General features: G+C 43.9%; 1 protein-coding gene across 1 annotated transcript in view; it reads right to left on the bottom strand.

Annotated features, from left to right (window-relative positions):
- SLC25A24 (solute carrier family 25 member 24) overlaps positions 1-17,893 on the bottom strand; it is a 46,506-nt gene that overhangs the window by 27,656 nt on the left and 957 nt on the right. The window lies entirely within an intron of this gene.

Genomic DNA, 17,893 nt, shown 5'->3' with positions numbered 1-17,893 from the left:
AGTAGACAGATACTGGGCTAGATGGACCTTTGATCTGACCCGGTACAGCCATTCTTATGTTATGTTCTTATGACTTTCTTAGTTAGGAGATAAAAGTCTGTTTTCTAGATTAGTCCTTTATAGAAAGAGGTTGTTACACTGAAGTTCTGATCAGAAATGTGACATCTAGAAGTGGTATGCAGTGTTGTTGTAGCCATGTTGGTCCCATGATATTAGAGAGACAAGGTGGGTGAGGTACTATCTTTTATTAGACCAACAAGCTTTCAAGCTTAGCCTGAAGAAGCGCTCTGTGTAAACTCAAAAGCTTGTCTCTCTCACCAACAGAAGTTGATCCAATAAAAGATATTACACCTCGCCCACCCTGTCTGTCTAGAAGTAGCACTGTCTAAACCAATAAACATGTTTATATTCCAAGTGCTTCATTGACTAAAATAAATTGTTACAACTCCATACTTCTGTGTGCACCCACACACACACACACACAAACACACCCCTATGGGAAAATGAGCAAGATTATGTTCTGGCTCATAGGTGAAACAGAATGCTAACTAACTAAGTTCCAATTACAGAATCTCTATTACTAGAGAACAACAAGAGAGTCCGAGAGAATAGAGATTCCTGGTTGAAGTTTGTAGGGCTTGCAATTAGAAAACATAAATTTTACTTATAAACTCAACACATTTTATATGGAAGTCACTAGAAAGTAATAAATGGGAACTCCCTAATTTTGTCTTTACAAACACTTGCCACAGTCTGAGCCTATCCAAACCATTTTGACATGGTGGAGGGAGGGGTGGGGCGGAAGAAAAAGGTGTGTTTCAAAGAAGGATCATCCATTTTGCTCACCCTAGAATTCTGGAAGTTCCTCGGATGAAAACCTTCTTTCAATCTATACAATCTACAATTTATTTTTTAGATAAAGTTTTAGATTGAAGCCAACATTTCTGAGTTTCCTGCTGGTGGACGTCTTACAGCACATACTTCATTTGTGACACCAAGTGTTTGAAAATCTGGTGTCAGTGATAATCAACTAATTTGCTTCTAGTTATTATAATCTGTTAATTTTCATTTGCCATGTAATTTGTTAATTCGTGTGTCATATGAGAAGAGCATCACTTATGAGTACAAGAACAATAACTGAATCATTTTCATGATGCCAGAATATAGTGGTGTGTGTTATTTATACACATATACACTATATCATTTTTATAAATAATAATAAAAGGACATTTTTAAAGATATTTATTTAGATTAATTATGGAAAAGTGTGCCAATCAGATAGCTGCATGACTGATCATTATTTACACATGAAAAAGACCATAAGCTTTAAAAAAAATAATAATACAGATAACCTGGTTTTTTGATAGGCTGACACACATAATAGGTCAATTTATCCTCAGATACTGGGGCAAAATTTTCATTGACCCATTTGATATGCTCTCTAGGCTAAGCTAATTGGCATGCATCAGGTCAATATATACATCCAGTGAGCAGTTTTCATTCTGGCAAACCAATGTCAGATAAAGAGAATCCCTATTATCTTCAGTGGAAACTGGATAGTGTCCTAAATAAAAATTTAATTGCAATGACTTTTCAGAATTCAAAGCATGTGTTTGAAAATAAACAGGTCATGAATGCCGTTAATTTACACATTTTTAAGGTATGTTTTTAATTTTTAAAAAATGTGAATTTTGTTTTTTTTAAATGCATCAGACTTTGAAAATAGACAGGGTGCAGAGCGCTCTATTCCCCCCAACCTAGCACTGGGAACAGACCCAGATATTTGACTGTGAAGCTACACCACCGAAAACAAAATAACTTGATTATGAAAGAAACTGAAAAACAACCAGAATTTATATTCCAAAACTAAAAGCTTCTTCTTTCCCCACTCTGCCCTAAATTTAAAAACAAAAAGAAGAGAGCATCAATGCTTGGAAGATCAGAAATTCATTATAGGCTGCAGCCCACGTATTTTGTGAGCATAGATAATGCAATGATGCCTGCTTGAGTCTGCAGAGAACCTGAAACAATAACTCTGAGATATGAATTGCACCTTCACCTCAACAAGGGCCCCATTGACTCTGCTATTCTGTGGTTGCAGAATTTGGCATTTTTCTAAGACACTGCAGGTTTCAACACTTTTGCCACCAAATTTCTATTTTGTTGCAGGTGCAGACTGGTACCAGACATTGTTTTCTATCTTCCTGTCCTTCTGGAACCTTCTTGCTGCTTCCTCTTACTCTCCAGCTTTCCCCATAAGGGGTAATTAGATGAATTACAGTGCAGGCTTCTCCTTGTTACTCCCCAGAACCAGACAACAGAGGCTTAGGGAGGCAAATGATGAGGCTGGTAACCTGAGCTGCCAGGAGAGCTATTTCCTGGTATAGACTTGCTGTTGGCTCACCACACCCTTGGTTAGGTCCAACGGCAAGGGAAAAAAAAGTTTGCATGTTTCCCCAAGGCATGCCATTTCACGTCTCACTGTCTGAAACTTTGAACCCAAGCAATAAAGATATTACACGAGACATAGCAACAAGGCATATATACAAAGAACTGATAACTAATAGTTGAGCACACCAGCAGATTTAATGATACACAAGCCTTAAAATTGCCTTCTGTTTGTCTATTTGTATTTTAATATCAAGGCCTTCCACTTTTTGACTGAATATCCAGATCCGACATGTTATACCATTCAAGCTGTGGTTTCTAACAAACGAACAGTTTGTCACTGTTCTTCTGCTTCTGGTGCCTTTTGTACAAACAGCTAACTGTTTCACCTTTTCTCAACCTAGCACACTAAGGCAACACAAGCCCAAGCATTTGGAGGTGGAATGAAACACTAGAAGAAATTAAAAACTTGGGTTGAGGAAATAGGCAAGGATGCTGCAGTATTTTATTTTCCCCAGTATTCTCAGCTACTCCATGATTTCTTGTTCATAAACATACAATATTCATTGCCAAACAAGGTAAACCTGCAACAATCTCTCAAATAAGCCACTAAATATTTTGCACCTGACACCTTTATAACTGACCTGGCACATTGTTAGATTACTGAGTGGTACAATTATGACCCACTGATATTTTCAGCATAATGGTACCTACACAGTAGAAGAGGATAGAAGTTATTTTACATTTGTATATAGATTTTTCTTTTAAATTCCTGAAAATGTCACTATTAAAGTATTGTAACTATGATTTTAAATAAAGTTTGTGAAAAAGTTTCCCTTTCAGAATTAATCATTGTTCCAAAATAAAGAAGTGGTGGGTGGCGAGGCTGGTTTTGTTTTATAAAATAGTTCTCAATCAAATTAGCTTGTTATTTTAACTGATTAATTAAATCTTATGAATGTTTAAAAGTCAGAAGTCACCAAGAGATTGCTGGGTGTTTCCAACTTCCTGCATCTTCATCTAGAGGAGAAAATAAGGACAAAGAAACAGCATTTAAAGACTCTTAATTGGTGCAATTAGTGACTCATGATCATTCTGTAAACTATGACTAGTAAATAGAGTGCAGTGCTGCAAATGCATTACAAAAAAGCCAAAATCAAAACAGCACCACAATAAGAACAGTAACTATCTGCCCAGCTGTGACCAGATGTTTTCACATTACATATTAAAACCAGGCAGGTCACCTATACTGACCACTTGTTTCACAGGTTTTCCCTAGACTGAAGAGGGGGTATAGCTAAAGGAAAGCTTGCTTACTGAATATCCCTTCATATGGGATCTAACTTTGCATCCTAGTCTGATGTCACCTCTGTATCAGACTGCAAGCTTCTTGGATCAAATTCAACCCTACTTAAGTGAGTGCAACTCCACTGTCTTCAGTGGATGTATACCCCTAACACCAAGCCTAACTTTGGCCCCTTGTCCTATTTATATCTCTAAAGAACACTTATGGAACTCTGTAAATGACACTATTAAATACACTAAATACAACACTATAAATAAATCAGTATTTCCACATTGCAGTGGCTGAGGGATAGTTCCAGTATAGATCCTTTTAAACCCAAATGAACCTGAGGCCAGGCTTACCTACCCAGACATTGTATTTTGGATTATTTCCCCTCCTTCCCAGGAGTACTGCTGTCATTTAAAATATATGCAGTGGCCTCTTCCTGCTCCCAAAATTGAAATCCATCCATCCAAGAAGCTTGAAGGAACCATGATATATAAGTGTGTGATGCTGATCACTATATGACAACTTTGTCCCTGTTAGCACTTTACACCATTTATTGACCTGAAGTTCTCCCTTCTTACAGTACCAGGGAGCAAGAGATCTTCTTTTCACCAGTCCATGCAAAGCAACAAAATCCACAAAATGAGCCTAGCCAATCAGATGCCAGCCCATCGTTTGCTACCTATGGCATGCAGAAAAGGCTATTCTAAAGCCTGGATTAACTCTCGCAACTCAGGGCAGGTCTACACAACTGCTTAAGTTGGTCTAACTTACTTTGCCAGGGGTGTGAAAATGACACCCTCCTGAGCGATGCAAGTTACAGTGACTTAAGTGCTGTCCACACCAGCGCTATGTCATCAGCGGTTCCCCCTCTCACGGAAGTGGAGTAATTATGCCAATGGGAGAGCGCTCTCCTGTCAGCATACAGCATCTTCACCAGACATGCTACAGTGGCACAGCTGCATCGGTACAGCTGAACCGATGTAGCACTTCTAGTGTAGACCTGCCCTCAGTCTCATGGATTGGGAGTCAAAAGTTGCCAAGATCTGAAGCAGCACAGCATAAGAGATACGAGTTGTCTTTGCATGAGCTCTCCATCTGCATTCCTTGCAACTCCGGACATATTTGGCAGGGTGATCTGTCCATTAAGTAGGACAGCCTGTCACATGGGCTTGTCTACATGGAAACACTCAAGAAAATGAATCCAAATTAACTAAAGGTGTGAACTGAAACTAGTTTAGTTATACTGCATTAAACCCCTGTGTGGACACTCTCATTCTGAATTAAAGTGGTTTTAATTCAGTTTATTTTAATTCACTTTGGAAGTTAATTAAATAAAACTGAATGCCCTTTAACTAATCCAGTTTTAATTCACACCTTTAGCTAATTTGGATTAATTTTTCCTGAGTGTCCCCATGTAGACAAACCTAGAATCATGGGGTCTTCCAGTCTTGGATTAAAATCAACAGTTTTCCACTGGATTGGGCCCATTTGTGCTGACTCAAAACCATTATTCAGCAAAGCAGTTAACCACATGTATAAGAGCTTTGCTGACTTGGGGTCCATATGGGGCAATTTCTGTTGCTATGAGCTGGAGCAACAAGAGGAAGAGGTATAATCACTTATGACATTTTTCATTAAATCCTGACCTTACCATCAAGCATTACTTAAAAAATAAAATAAAAAACCAATGAAACCCAAATGTACATAAAGATTAATTTTCACTTTTCAGAGGCTTAAGTATGAGAAGCACACTTGATATATCTTTTTAATGGAGACTTAGCACCTGCTGCATACGGCAGGCTTGGGGGTCTTAAAAATTATTTCATTTTAATTAATCAGCATGTCCTATTAAAACTAAAATCAGATTTATTACTGAGGAAACATTTGTGATTTTTCATCATTGAAGTCTACAAGACAAGACATTGCTTATGGTAAGGTTTGGGACCTTCCATGCCCCCTATTGCAGATCTGAAGAGAAGTAATGTTGCAATTTCATTACTCATTAATCAATAGTTACCAAAAAGAGTATCTAAGAACAGAGAAGGGAATGAGACAGCTGACATTCAGCGCAACAGAAGACTTATCTGGCTTGGAAGGACACAAGAATGGGAGAATTAAGGAAACAAAGATCTCAGTCATGCAATTTGAATGGAACATGGGGGGTGGGGGTAATTGGGGAACTGAGAGAGAAATGTGTGAGAAACTTCATGGGTAAACCCTGTACTATATGGATTCAAAATGTAGTTAGTGTCTGCTTTTGGAAAGCTTTCCAAATTTCTGTTCACACAGTTGCTGCAGCTACAGCCACTTCTGAAATGTTATTATCCAGGTTACATTATAATGAAGAGGCACTAATTTAGATTAATTTGGCCTAAAACACTGCTTACTTCACCTTGTCTCATCAAGAAAAATAAATGTCACATAGTTTTGTTATTAATTTCAGTTATGTAGCTTTTAGGGGAGAGGTGGGACGTTGCTTTTTTAATAGCTGAAATAAAAGGGGGACATGCTTTCTATGCTAGAAACATCTATGACAAGTTTCAATCTGATTACACACACACACACACAAACACTTCAGCTTTGTGGTATTTTAAGACTTAAAATAGACAATTATCAGATTACACACATACTTAGCTATGCCGTAATAAATATGGTGGTATAATTATGCATTTAAACCTCCTCTCAGACAAAAGGGACAGAACTATAAAGAAAATGCAAACCTCAAAAACTTTGGTTTAGTTGAAAGCATTCTAAAATTATTTTTTTGTTTTTCTATTCTTTATGTTATATACACTTCAATGTTCTGCAGTGTTTTCAGGTCTAGGGAACATGTATTTAGAACTAAAACTGGACTTCTGGGTCACTTGCTGGTTTATTTTCAGGGCATAAAAGAAAAATAATTTTACCTGATAAAATGTTGATATTAGTGCAAACCAATTGCTGAGAGGTAAATATCATTGGGCCTGATTCTCATTTATACTAAGGCTCCTTTACGCCAGTTTGAAAGTGTAAAGGGGCCTTCATATGGGTATAAATGTAATTTACTCCCACCTTAAGGTCCCGTTACACTGTCCGAGCTATGTAAAGAGGTCTTAGGCCAGCTCAAAACTAAAAAGTGAAACTGATCCAGCTGCATCTCTCAGGGGTATGAAAAATCCACACCCTTGAGCAACACAGTTAAGCAGATCTAACTCCTGGTATAGACAGTGCTTAAGTAGACAAAAGAATTCTTCCATTGACATAGCTACTGCCTCTTGTGGAGGTCAATTAACTTCTCCCATCAATGTAGGGAGTGGCTACACCGAATTGCTACAGCAGGGTTAAGTGTAGACATACTCTTAGGGTATGGCTACACTGGCAATTTGCAGCGCTGGAAAGCCTCCACCAGCGCTGCAATTAGTAAGTGGCCACACCTGCAGGGCACTTCCAGCGCTGCAACTCCCTGGCTGCAGCGCTGGCCGTACACCTCACTCGGCATGGGGAATAAGGATTCCAGCGCTGGTGCTGCAGCGCTGGTCATCAAGTGTGGCCACACACCAGCGCTGTGATTGGCCTCCAGGGTATAAGGTGTATCCCAGAATGCCTGTTCAGCCACTCTGCTCATCAGGTCAGACTCTACTGCCCTGGCCTCAGGTGACCCGCCCTTTAAATGCCCCGGGAATTTTAAAAATCCCCTTCCTGTTTGCTCAGCCAGGTGTGGAGTGCAATCAGTGAATCTTTACAGGTGACCATGCCTCCACGTGGCAAACGAGCCCCAGCATGGAGCAATGGCGAGCTGATGGACCTCATCAGTGTTTGGGGGGAGGAATCTGTGCAGGCACAGCTGCGCTCTAGCCGTAAGAATTATGATACCTTTGCCCAGGTATCAAGAGCCATGCTGGAAAGGGGCCATGAGCGTGACGCGCTGCAGTGCAGGGTTAAAGTAAAGGAGCTGCGGAGTGCCTATTGCAAAGCACGTGAGGGGAACCGCAGATCCGGCGCTGCCCCCATGACCTGCCGGTTTTACAAGGAGCTGGATGTGATTTATGGGGGTGACCCCTCTGTAAATCCAAGGACCACGATAGACAGTTCAGAGCCGGTAGAGGAGGGGGAGGGGGAGGGGGAAGCAGACAGTGAGGCTACTGTGGTGGGGGAAGACACCCCGGAGTCCCAGGAGGCATGCAGTCAGGAGCTCTTCTCAAGCCAGGAGGAAGCTAGCCAGTCGCAGCCCCTGGGGCTTGGTACAGAAGAATCACAGGAGCAGGTCCCAGGTAAGCAGCTTTTATTGCAATGCAAAGGTTTTGGGAGAGGAGGGGGGGTGGTATGGCTGCATGCCTGCATGCCTAGACATGGAATATCCCATTGATGTGGTCTATCACGTTGTGGTAATCTGCCTCTGTAATCTCTTCAAAAGTTTCTGCAAGAGCATAGGCAATTCGCGTGACCAAGTTTAAAGGGAGAGCCAGTGTGGTCCCTGTCCCAGTCAGGCTAACGCGTCCGCGCCACTGTTCCAGGAGGGGTGGGGGAACCATGGCTGAACACAGGCAAGCTGCATAGGGGCCAGGGCGGAATCCGCATTGTTGTAGGAGACCCTCCCTTGCTTCTTTGGTAACCCGCAGCAGGGAGATATCTTGGAAATGGAGGGAGTGTTTCAGTGCTGCTTGCTGCCTGCCTTTAACAAAGCCCAAAAACAGGCACTGTACCCATGAAGCAAAAAGCACCCCTGCCCAAGCAAACCATGGCAGGAACCCCAGGGTTAATTCCTGAGGGACATGGCAGTGCTGCTTTCCCCAAGTGCTGCTTGCTGCCTGCCTTTAACAAAGCCCAAAATCAGGCACTGTACCCTAACTTACCATTTCTGGGAGGCTGTGAATTCTCTAGCTGTGTTTGAAATGTCTGAGGAATGCTACAGTGTGAGACTTGAAACTAACTTCAGATTATACACAATGCAGGCTCTATTAAAATGTATCATTTGCTGATTTTTTACAGTGTCCTTGACTAGTCCTGGTCTGGTGTTATCAGTGACTGAAAGAAAGCTTCAGAACCTGAGAAGGAAGCCTAACAAAAGCAAAGAAGATTTGGTGAAGGCAGTTATGAACCAGTGTGTAGCAGAGAATAAAACTGCGCAGGAATGGAGAGAAAAGATGCAGCACTGGAAGGAAACAAAAAGCAGGAGAAAGGCGTTGACGCTGAAGAAAACCATGAGGCAGCTTATAAACCTCATGGCGCGCCAAACAGACTGTATGCAGTCACTGGTAGCAATGCAGGCAGAGCATTACCGTGCCAAACCCCCACCCTCCCAAACCTCTTTCCCCTATGCACCAATGTCAGCTCCAAGTCCCGTTCCCCAGCATCCAGGTTCTTACCTACACCATCACCAGCTGCCCCCGACACCTGTACGGTCACCTATGAGCCCAGAGAACTACGACCCTTACCCTCTGCACTCAACCCCCATCACCATGCAACAGTACAATCCTGAGGTGCACAACAGCACTCCTGGCAGTACATATGCAAAACTATGAATGCACAGTTCAACAACCAACCCCCCTGCCCATTTATGTTTTTTTTTAAATAAATGATTTATTTGATTATGAAACAGTTTTTATTATTGCATAAAGTGAAAGATAACAAACCCCAAGGAAAACACAGGTAACAAACAGCAAGGAAAACACAGGCACTTAAAAGCACTGTAACCAGTGCACGTCACTCCTGGTCAAGGCAAAAAACATTACTGTTGGCTTTCAGCCTCAAATTCCTCCCTCAAGGCATCCCTAATCCTTGTTGCCCTGTGGTGGGCGTCTCTAGTAGCCCTGCTGTCTGGCTGTGCAAATTCAGCCTCCAGGACTTGCACCTCATTGGTCCATGCCTGGCTGAATGTTTCACCCTTCCCTTCACAAATATTATGGAGGGTACAGCACGCGGATATAACCGCAGGGATGCTGCTTTCCCCCAAGTCTAGCTTCCCATAAAGTGCCCGCCAGCGCCCCGTTAAACGGCCGAAAGCACACTCCACAGTCATTCGGCACCGGCTCAGCCTGTAGTTGAAACGGTCCTGGCTCCTGTCCAGCTTCCCTGTATAGGGTTTCATGAGCCAAGGCATTAATGGGTAAGCAGGGTCCCCAAGGATCACAATGGGCATTTCAACATCCCCTACTGTGATCTTTCGGTCTGGGAAAAATGTCCCTTCCTGCATCTTCCTGAACAGGCCACTGTTCTGAAAGATGCGTGCATCATGCACTTTTCCAGGCCAGCCTGTGTAAATGTCAATGAAACGCCCACGGTGATCCACAAGCGCCTGGAGAACCATAGAGAAATACCCCTTGCGATTAATGTACTCGTAGGCTAGGTGGGGTGGTGCCAGAATAGGAATGTGTGTCCCATCTATTGCCCCTCCACAGTTAGGGAAACCCATTTCTGCAAAGCCATCCACAATGTCCTGCACGTTCCCCACAGCCACGGTTCTCCTTAGCAGGATGCGATTAATGGCCCTGCAAACTTGCATCAAAACGATTCCCACGGTCGACTTTCCCACTCCAAACTGGTTCCCGACCGATCAGTAGCTGTCTGGAGTTGCCAGCTTCCAGATTGCAATAGCCACACGCTTCTCCACCGTCAGGGCAGCTCTCAATCTCGTGTCCTTGCGCCGCAGGGTGGGGGCGAGCTCAGCACACAGTCCCATGAAAGTGGCTTTTCTCATACGAAAGTTCTGCAGCCACTGCTCGTCATCCCAGACTTCCATGACAATGTGATCCCACCATTCACTGCTTGTTTCACGAGCCCAAAAGCGGCGTTCCACCGTGCTGAGCATTTCCATTACCGCCACAAGCAATTTCATGTCACCCGCATAAGGCAAATCCAGATCATCGTCGGACTCCTCACTGTCACTTTGGAGCTGAAGGAATAGCTCAACTGCCAAATGTGATGTGCTGGCGACAGTCATCAGCAAAGTCCTCAGCAGCTCAGGCTCCATTTCACACAGAAAGCGTGCTGCACTCACAATGGCTAGAAACGTGGACGGGGAAACTGTACTGCTGGGAATTGAAGCGATGCACCACGGGGCGTTGGAACAGGAAGCGGAATGACCCACACACTTCCTTCCCCTTCCCACAATACTCAGCGGCAAAACGGCGCCAAAACAGGACGAGGTGCTCTGTGGGATAGCTGCCCACAATGCACCTCTCAGTACAGCGCTGCAAATTCTGCAAATGTGGCCACACTGCTGCGCTGGTAGCTGTCAGTGTGGCCACACTGCAGCGCTGGCCCTGCACAGCTAGACGACCAGCGCTGCAAACTACCAGCGCTGCAACTCGTCAGTGTAGCCATACCCTTAGTATAAATGAGTATCAGGCCCGTTATGTCAAAATATTATCTTAAATAAAAGTAATTCAACCCAGACCATAAATTGTCACTGGAACTTGAATATTCAATCTGATAACATCTCACTAGTCTTATCTTGGGTCTAGATATATAATAAACAGCCGAATAATCTGCTATCATTCTGAAAACTAACACCTGAAAATTCTTTTCCATCTTCAGCTTTATCACAAAGTTTGGTATGCAATATGATGAGATGAACAAAAATAGAACTCTACATGTAAATGCATTGTTCATGGGATGCTAATTTAACACCTTCAGTGTATTCTGAATAGATCAGATCACCGGAGCTACACTAACTTACACCAACTGAGGATCTGGTCCCAGTTTTTCTTGCTCTCTCATTTTAAAAAGAAATCGGTATCTATTTTCCTTTTGCTTCTCTGCAAAAGGATTTTTTCCACTATTCAGAATGACTGTGCATTAACCGTATTATTATAGTTAATGCTGTCTATGGAAAGCCATATGATACTGTGGCCATATTGCATTTCCTCTTTGTTTGACTTGAAATAGTGTGTCCATTTGGCTTCTGTGCAACTTTGTAATGTGATCTGTGCCTCTACTTGATTCTGGGAAGTAGTATATACTACAAACTATAATCAGTGCCATTCTGGCAGCCTTTCATATACGCACATTTCTAATTTTTAAGAAGTCTGGGTTTGGTCTGTTGCAAATTGACAAGATGAAGGACAAGTAGACCATCAATTCCTCATATTTTTATTAGTGTGCTCTATGGGGTCCTTTTGTGAGATAAATTATTCTACCTTTAAGGGCTGTGCACATAAATCCTCATATAGCTACAACGTTATTTCACTTGCCAGAATGTTTGGAAATGAATAAAGTTGAACGAGAAGACGGGGAAGAGGAAATACCAGCGCATACTATTTAGTCCATTATCTCAAAATGGACAGTGACCTTTATCTGATGCTTCTTTAAAAGACTACTTATGCAAGAGGCCAATTATATAATCCTTTAATATGAAAGGGAAATTTCTTCTTGAACAATTCAAGTAGTTAACTTACACCATGAAGCATGAGATTTATCATCTTTTCATAGGCCCCAATCCTGCAAAGACTTATATGTGTACTTAATTTTATGCACTGAATTTGCATTTGTCTACACCTAGGGCATGTCTACACTACAAAATTATGCTGACCTAAGTTACATCAGCATACAACCATGGCAGTAATTATATCGCTTTTGCATGTCCACACTATGCTCTTCTTGTGTCGGCGGTGCATGTCCTCATCAGGAGTGCTTGTACAGACAATACTGTCACTGCAGTGCATTGTGGGAAAGCTTCTGAAAGCCAGCAGCAGTCACTGTAAGCAATGCAGAGTCTACATTCACACTGCGTTGACCTAATTACAGTAAAAGTTGTTTTATCCGGCACTTCACCAACCAGAAAGCTCTATAAACTGGCATTTCTGATCTTCATTGAAGTTCCAGTTTATAGTCCAGTTGGCGTGGGGTCAGCAGGGGGTTGGGGCACAGGAGAGGGTGTGGAGCACAGGCTCTGGAAGAGAGTTTGGGTGCAGGAGGGGGCTTGGGGCAGCGGGTTGTGGTGCGGGAGGAGGTATGGGGTGCCAGATCCGGGGGTGGGGGGCGCTCACCTCAGGCGGTTCCACACAAGCAGTGACCTGTCCCGGCTGCTCCTAGGCGGAGGCATGGCAGGTGGCTCTGTGTGCTACCTCCACCTGCAGGTGCTGCCCCAGCAGCTCCCACTGGCCGTGGTTCCCAGCCAATGGGAGCTGTGGCGCTAGCACTTGGGGCAGGATGGGGCAGCGCACAGAGCTGCCTGCCCCGCCTCTGCCTAGGAACAACCGGGACAGGTCACCACTTGCAGGGAGCTGCCCAATGTGAGCGCCCCCCCCGGATCTGGCACCCTGCACCCCCTCCCATGCCTCAACTCGCTGCCCCAAGCCCCCTCCCACACCCAAACTCCCTCCCTCATAGTTAAACGGCATTTTGCACTTACCGGCTTCCACCATCCCCTCAACATGCCGGATAGAAGAGCTTTTACTGTACTATATCAACACTGACTCTTCACCTCTCATGGAGGTGGAGTTAGTAAGTCAGTGTAGTGGAACAGTTACGCCAGTGGGAGCGAAATTTACACATAAACTGCCTTGCATCAACTTGACTTCGTAGCATAGACCAGGCCTTAGCGCTTGTCTACATCAGTGCAGCTGTGCCACCGTATCACTTAGAGAAGATGCTATCTAAGCCAATGGGAGAGCTTCTCCCAACAGCATAGGTACTCCACCACCCTGAGAGGCAGTGCCTATGTTGACAGGAGAAGCCCTCCTGATGACATAGTACTGTCTATACTGAGGGTTATGTCGATATAACCATGTCACTCAGGAATGTGGACTTTCCATATCCCTGAGTGACATACTTATACCAACATACATTTGTAGGGTAGACCAAGTCTAAGACTTGAAGTGAAACAAAGCACCAGAACAGGACAATTTTACTTTGTTTAGACTCAGAAAAGGGCAGAAGAAACTGAGTAGCTACCAAAGCACAGGAAAAGAGCTGGAGGTGAGGCTGCCTGTGTCACAGTTGCACCGGTACAGCTATGCAGTTGTAGTGCATCTGGTGAAGACGCTCTATACTGATGGGAGAGAGTTCTTGTCTAGGCATTAAAAAAACCTCACCTCTGTAAGAGGCATAAGCTATGTTGGTGTGAGAAGGAGCATAGGATGGACGTGCAAATGCAATTTAATTACTGTGGCAGCTGTATGCTGACATAACTTAGGTTGAAATAATTCTGTAGCATAGACATGCCCAAGGTGTAGGGAGAAGCTCTCTTGCTGTGCACATGAATGCTTATGTCAGTGTAGCCTACCTCGTTCAGAGGGGCAGAATGTTCATACCCCTGAATAACATACATTTTGCTGACATAGACCAACATACAAGAAGTTGAGTGCATTCCACATATTTTTCCCACCCTTGCATGCATGACATGACTCATGGAAGGTAGGGTTTTTCTGGTTCTGTTTTGTTTTTTAAATTTTGTAGCAGCTAAAGAAAGGGAAGACAATTTCTGTTCTCAGTCACATCACTGTAAATCCAGGTAACTCCACTGATTTCTATGGATTTATTTCCAATTTACACTGATGTAACTGAGCAGTACTTGGCAGAGAGATTCTCAGTCTCTACATTTGGTTCAGCTTTTCCATATGTAAAAGTTATCAAGCAAAACCGGAGAGGCTGACAATTATTAGGAGGTTGCCATGATAAAACTTTTTTTACTTATAACCTTAGAAATGGCATTTTGACTCCCAGAGTTTTCAGTGTGGTAGGTAGAGAAATTAAACATTCAGTTTCCCTTAAATATGAGAAAACCTGGGTCCCTAAGTTGCCCCACCCACACTTCATCCCCTGCACCAGGTAAAAGGCCAACTTTACTACAGGTATGAAACTGGTGCAACAGGTTTTCAATATTGAGCATACAAAGTAGGATTGACATTCGCTGCTGGCATGCAATTAAAAACTGACAATTCTCACAGTTAAGCAAACAGACTGTACCGTCCCTCCCTTAAATAACTGAGAAAAAATAAAGAACACAAATCCACCCATTGCAATGGTGGTTTTGAACACTGCAACTAAATCAGGCTTTCTAATTCAACGCATCCAGTACTGGTCTCACTTGCACCTATTTTACACAGTTGTTACTCCATTCACTTTGGTGGACCTGCTCTGGATTTGCACCCTTACAGATGAAAACAAAATGAATCCCTCTGATTTGGAGGCCATATGATGTGTTTCTATCTCAAAAGTGCATTTCCTGTTTTATTTTCCTGTATGAATATTAATAAATTGCCTTGGGTAATGACAATATAGAATATGAATGAATACCAAGGACAGTCAGGAAGCTAAAAGCTCCTTTAAGTACAGTAATCTTTTATTTATTCAAGATCAACTTGAAAGTGATGAGTTTTAAGAATACACACTATATGTAACATTATCGTTAGGCCACTTTGTCCTCGTTTCCCATTCCCTTTGTAAGATAAGTGCGCGCGCACACACACACGTTTATTTCCATAAGTGGAGGCCTAATCAATCATGCATGTCATTAAAAAACAAATTATTTATTCCATATAATAAAAATAAGAGAAATGCATAATGTTACACTATGGTTATGTTACATTGGGGTGAGCAAACTTTTTGGCCTGAGGGCCACATCTGGGTGGGGAAATTGTATGCAGGGCCATGACTGTATGACTGGGGCAGGGGGTTGGAGTGCGGGAGGGAGTGTGGTGTGCAGGAAGGGGCTTAGGGCAGGGGGCTGGGGTACAGGAGGGGGTGTGGAATGCAGGAGGGAGCTCAGGGCAAGGGGTTGGGGTGCAGGAGAGGTGCAGCAGGGGGTTGGGGTGCGGGGTGCAGGAGGGGTGAGGGCTCAGGCACAACACCTTGAACGGCTTACCTTGAACGGCTCTGGGGTGGCAGCGGCATGCAGAGGGGCTAAGGCAGGTTCCCTGCCTGCCCTGGTCCTGCAACGCTCCCAGAAGCGGACAGCATGCCCAGCAGTGGCTCCTGGTGGTGGGGTGCGGCAGGCGGCTCCGCCACACACTGCCCTCACCTGCGGGTACCATCCTCAAAGCTCCCATTGGCTGAAGTTCCCCATTCCCAGCCAATGGGAATTGCAGGGGGCGGTGCCTGCAGGCAAGGGCAGTGCACAGAGCCCTCTGCCCCCCCCCAACCCCCTTAGGCTGCAGGGATGTGGTGCCAGCCGCTTCCAGGAGCGGCGCAGGGCCAGGGCAGGCAGGGAACCCTACTGAAAGCCCTGACAGGCCAGATCCAGCTCACGGGCTGTAGTTTGCCCTCCACTGTGTTACATGGAAGTCTGAGATATACTGTGTATGTGACACTGGATAGAGTTATCTATCTTGCCAAACTAATCTCAGGTTTGATAATAAATTTGGAAAGTCAATACGAATTGAAGATAACTAAAATAAATGCAAACTTTTAAGATTAGCTATCCTAGTAAGGCCAATCTCACCAGCTTTGGCTAACAAGGAGATCTAATTAAAAGTCACACACATTGGACCAAATGTTGCCTTCTCAGAATAAAATCACCTTACCATAAGAAGATTCTTATCCACAGAATTATGTATGATAAGCCATTTCACAATATACCCCTAGCCAACTGGTGTAACTCAGCATAGCTCCATGAAACTCAGTGCAGCTAGGGTGATTTTCACCAGCTAAGAATCTGGCCAATGGTATTTCTGTAATATAGTCAGATTTTTATATTCATAAATGAAATTATGTCACTGACAGTAAAGTGCATGCAAGTGCAATGGGTCAACAAGAACATCACAACACAGTGAAGTATGAATGTTTTGGGGTTGTGTGTATGTGGAGTCATGGAATGTGTCCTATAAACATATAAACTAAAAAAGTATTTTAACTCTCCATTGGCCAGGCCCATACTCATCATTTCTACTGGCATCTGCTCTTCAGTAGCCAGTGCTAATGTTACACCCCACTGACACAGAGGCTGACGGGTGAGGGTGCTAAAACTTTTCTTATCTGCTGCCCAAGAGGAACTTACACTGCCAGGACTCAGATCATGCAGGCAGAGAGATGTAAATTGTGCAGCCAGGGCCAAAATCAGCAAAATCATTCTCTTTATTATGCTGGGCCTGGAATGTGCTATCAGGTATCATGCAACAAGGGGTGGTGAGATACCAGAGATGACACACTGTGAGCAAGACCAAGCCCTACTGCCCACAGAATTACCAACTGCCAAGCTATTAATAAAATTTTGACTCAGGACATTTAATCTATTTACAGCCTTACAGAGAGCCTATACATGATAGTTCCTACAATAAAAACTGTATACTCAGGAATTAAAAACACAAGCCTCAGTTCTGAATTAGATGCACGCAAGTGTACCATTATGACAGCATGGAGTCCCACTGAAATGCAGATCCATTTCAAAGATTGGGGTTATAAACAGCTAATGACTCGAGCAGTCCTGGCATTTTAGTTAAAAAATTGTCTGGCCTAAGATATCTAAATTAGACATATTAAAAGGAAAAAAATTGTTTCCCACCAGAACCCTGACAAAAAGGTTTTGCATATTTTAGGCCTCTCTCTCCTTTCACCTAGACTACTGTAACTCCACTGATTTAAAATGAGTTACTCCTGATTTACACTAACACATATTGGAGGAGGCGCTTCTTATACAAGATATATCTAAATGTAGCAAAATGACTTTAGAAATTTAGCTCCATTTTGGTTATATGGCCTGCTTCTTCTAATGGGTTCGGCCTTATACCCCACCGCAGGGCAGAAGGGATCTGAAATGGGCAACAGAGCAAATAAATTTAAAAAAAAAAAAAACAGCTGGGGAAGTAATCGTAATATTCAGGGCAAGACAAAGAGCTTTGCAGCAGCTGGCTTTAAAAGCAGGGGGAAGGGCCGGCTTTAGGCCGATTCGCCCGATTCCCGGGCCCCGCACCTAAGAGGGCCCCGCGCCTTAGGCGCCTTTTTAATTTTTTTTTTTACTCACCCCAGCGGCAGTTAGCTCCGCCAGGGTTTTCGGCAGCCCCATTCCCCTGGCCAGAGCGCCGGCCGGAGCGCGGCAAGCCCTGCAGCCCCGCTCTTCCGTCCGGAGCTCCGGCTGGAGCGTGGCAGCCCCACGGCCCCACGACCCTGGCTGGCAATCCGAAGTGCTGCCAAAGACTGGGAGCACCGCCCAGTGAGTACAAGCCCTGCCCCCCCCCAGGAATCAGGCCCCGCACTTGCTAAAGCCAGCCCTGGAAGCGGGGAGATACCTGTGTACCTGGGTGCAGGGCATCAGAGTTCAAACTACTGACCAGAACGGTCAGGATGGGCATTTTG

This window comes from Mauremys reevesii, linkage group 8, assembly GCF_016161935.1.
Source record: "Mauremys reevesii isolate NIE-2019 linkage group 8, ASM1616193v1, whole genome shotgun sequence".
In the NCBI taxonomy this organism is placed as follows: Eukaryota; Metazoa; Chordata; order Testudines; family Geoemydidae; genus Mauremys; species Mauremys reevesii.
This window is presented reverse-complemented; position numbering and strand designations above follow the sequence as displayed.